This window comes from Octopus bimaculoides, chromosome 16 (genome assembly GCF_001194135.2).
Source record: "Octopus bimaculoides isolate UCB-OBI-ISO-001 chromosome 16, ASM119413v2, whole genome shotgun sequence".
Taxonomy (NCBI): domain Eukaryota; kingdom Metazoa; phylum Mollusca; class Cephalopoda; order Octopoda; family Octopodidae; genus Octopus; species Octopus bimaculoides.
The window spans coordinates 28049367-28052577 of record NC_068996.1 but is presented as its reverse complement, the minus strand read 5'-3'; the positions used below and the strand labels follow the sequence as shown (position 1 = coordinate 28052577).

Sequence of the window (3211 nt, the reverse complement as noted above, 5' to 3'; positions counted from 1 at the left end):
AAATTTCAGGTCTATTATTATTATTACTATTATTATTATTATTATTATTATTACTATCATCATCATCATCATCATCATCATTTATGGTTTCCTTTCATTATAACATTATTTAAGCTGCCTTGGTACCGGGCATCCTCTGGAGACCAAGAATAGCAAGCGCACTTTTGTTTTACTATGCATGCTAAAATTATCACCACATTTACTCCATTTTAGATGGGGAATACTTTCCGTAGTATATGGGCTGTGCCCATAAAGGTTATCTTTTGTAGTTCATGGAGATTGGAGTTACAAACACCGACAGAAGGACACACACACTCACACACACACATACACACACACTTACACATACACACACACACACACACACACACACATATAAATATATGACGGGCTTGTTCCAGTTTCTGTCTTCCAAATTCACTCACAAGGCTTTGGTCGGCCCGAGGCTTTAGTAGAAGACACTTGCTCAAGGTGCCAGCCACATAGTCGGACTGAACTCGAAACCATGTGGTTGGGAAGCAAGCTTCTTATCACACACACACACACACAGACACACACACACATACATATATATATATTGTTTCTATACACTTATCATTTCCTGTGACACCCTAATCCCACGTCCATATTACCTCTGCAGTGAGCACTCAATGCGAAGAAGTAGTTACTCGACCTGGAGAGACTGATCTCTGAGCTACGCATCTTTTTGAGTAACGTTACCTCAGAGATCCTTGAGAAGAACCCCATTTCAGTTGCTTGTATTCGTGATTATACTTTTTCAGTCATTACCCAACATTCATGACCATAGGTAAGGATAGTTACGGAAACCGAATTCTGTCCATGTGTGATGGAAGCATCAAATTGGACGTTAGAATTGCAGGTGCTGGCGCACTAATGCAACAGCTCCAGCATTCGATCCTTAGAAGGGAGGTTAGTGTAAAAAACAAACTCGCTGTCTTCGATTTGGTTTTCGTGCCTTTCCTCACCTAGGGTCATAAATGTTGGGTAATGACCAAAACAACATGCTCCTAAATAGAAGCGTTGCAGACGAAATGGGGTTCCCCCGAAGGGTTTGTGGAGTAACGTTACTCGACAGGGTAGCTCAGAGATCAAGAATTCTCTACAGGTCGAGCTGCTACTTTTCCGCATTTAGAGTTCAGAGCTCCGGCATTACAGATATGTTATTAGAATGTCACAGGAAAGAATCGCAAACTGGATTCATGAAGCCAAATCATCTGGCAGAAGACCTAGTAGTAAACTAAGAACGAGATGGTTGGATAGTATCCACAGTCTCAGTTGGTCGTGCTTGGGAACCCAGTCGGAAAGTCTAATGAGAGTTGCTTCACATAGGAGGTACACGAGAACTTAGCCCCTACGACCCTCCCAGGAGTTGTAGACAGAGTAGATGGATGGATGGGTAGATGGTTTGATTAATTGATTGATTGATTGATTGATTGATTGATTGATTGATTGGACTTCTATTTATTATGTAAGAAAATATTAGTATTAGTTTCTCAGCGTATGATTGTACTTATGAAGAGGCCTAAAATGGTTAATCTTACATTATTTACATTATTTTCACTTGACATAGAAAAACAAGATATTAACTATTGTTCTATATTTAAGAGATGAGGAATTATCTACATTATTTACATTTGATGGATATTTGTCCTCATCTTGTTTGTTGTTAACACAATGTTTCGGCTGATATACTCTCCAGCCTTCATCAGGTGTCTTGGGGAAATTTCGAACTTGGGTTCTCATTCCTAAAGTATTTTTCGATGTTATTATTATTATTATTATTATTATTATTATTATTATTATTATTATTATTATTATTATTTTAAATTTGACTTTTGCTTTGCATTTGTACAAGTTGGCTCCAAGTCTCACCCAGAGACCCCAAGAGACAACAGGTTAGAAGTTCATAGTGGCGTTATGCTTAGGGTGCTATATATTTAGTTTTGTCATTTTTAGCTTTCATTTTCATACCGTCGGAGTATACCAGTCATATGCCATGATCTAGTATATAGATTATCTTGTCTTTTATCTTTTACCCGTTTCAGTCATTGAACTGCGGTCATGCTGGGGCACCGCCCTGAAGGCCTTTTTAATTGAACACATCGACCCCTGTACTTATTTGTCTGTTTGTTTTTGTTTTTGTTTTTTAGTATGGTACTTATTATATCAGTCTTTTTTGCCGAACCGCTAATTTACAAAGACGTAAACAAACCAACTCCGGTTGTCAAGCGGTTATAGGACAAACACAAACATAAAGACACACTCACATGCAGGTGTATGTCGACATGCATACACACACACACACACACATGTATATAATGTATATATACGGCAGGCTTCTTTCAGATTCCGTCTACCAAATTCCCTCTACCAAATTGGTTGGCCTGAGGCTATTAATAGAAGGCGCCGCGCAGTGGGACTGAACCCGAAATCACGTGGTTGCTAAGCGAGTTTCTCAACCACACAGCCATACTTGTGGCTAACTTTTTCTCTTTTTTTTTTAATCTACAGAATAAGATATTTCAATAAGAAATAAATTTCTAGCGATTAAGGATACTGGTTTCAACTCCTAGTCGAAATAATTCCACCTCACTTGCGCAACTAATACTCAGAGTTTTTAACCACTATAAACATTTGCTATGACTGGACAGAAGTAGAAAAGAATAAAGAAGAGAAAAAGCTTATAATTGTGTCAAAGGACGCTTCATTCATTACATACCCTTCTATTTCGTGAGTTTGTAAGTAGCACACTTTATTCAGGGTTTACCAAACATATTTTCTCTTAAAGACTGACAATTTATTGCCTTCCGTGGAGTTTCAACAGAATGGGTAGACCAATTAATTCTGTTTTGCAGTAAACGAAAATACTAAAAACGCTCCATATGTTTTATGTTTTTCTTTATTTCTTTATATATTTTTTTCTTTTTCGTATCCCAGACCAGTAACTATTTGCTGTTAGTCCTCTTTTACAGTTAAAACTCTCCATCTGTTATGGTTTCTTTTCCAGAATTGCACGTCACTCTTATTCTTGGTATCTCAACTACTTTAAAGGATTTATGAGGAATTAACCCATTCCACCTTTGCATGTTTACTTGTATTTTTGTCGTTGTTTTTTAATCTTTTTTTTTTTCGTTTTTCTTCTTTTCACTTCACTAAAGGAAACAAGTTTTAGGTTATAGTTTATAGGAAG

At 37.2% G+C, this 3211-nt stretch overlaps 1 protein-coding gene across 1 annotated transcript in view; it reads left to right on the top strand.

Moving 5' to 3' along the window:
- The window catches only part of LOC106879488 (proton channel OtopLc), a 299778-nt gene that overhangs the window by 239669 nt on the left and 56898 nt on the right, over positions 1-3211 (top strand). The gene's annotated exons all lie outside the window — the stretch shown is intronic.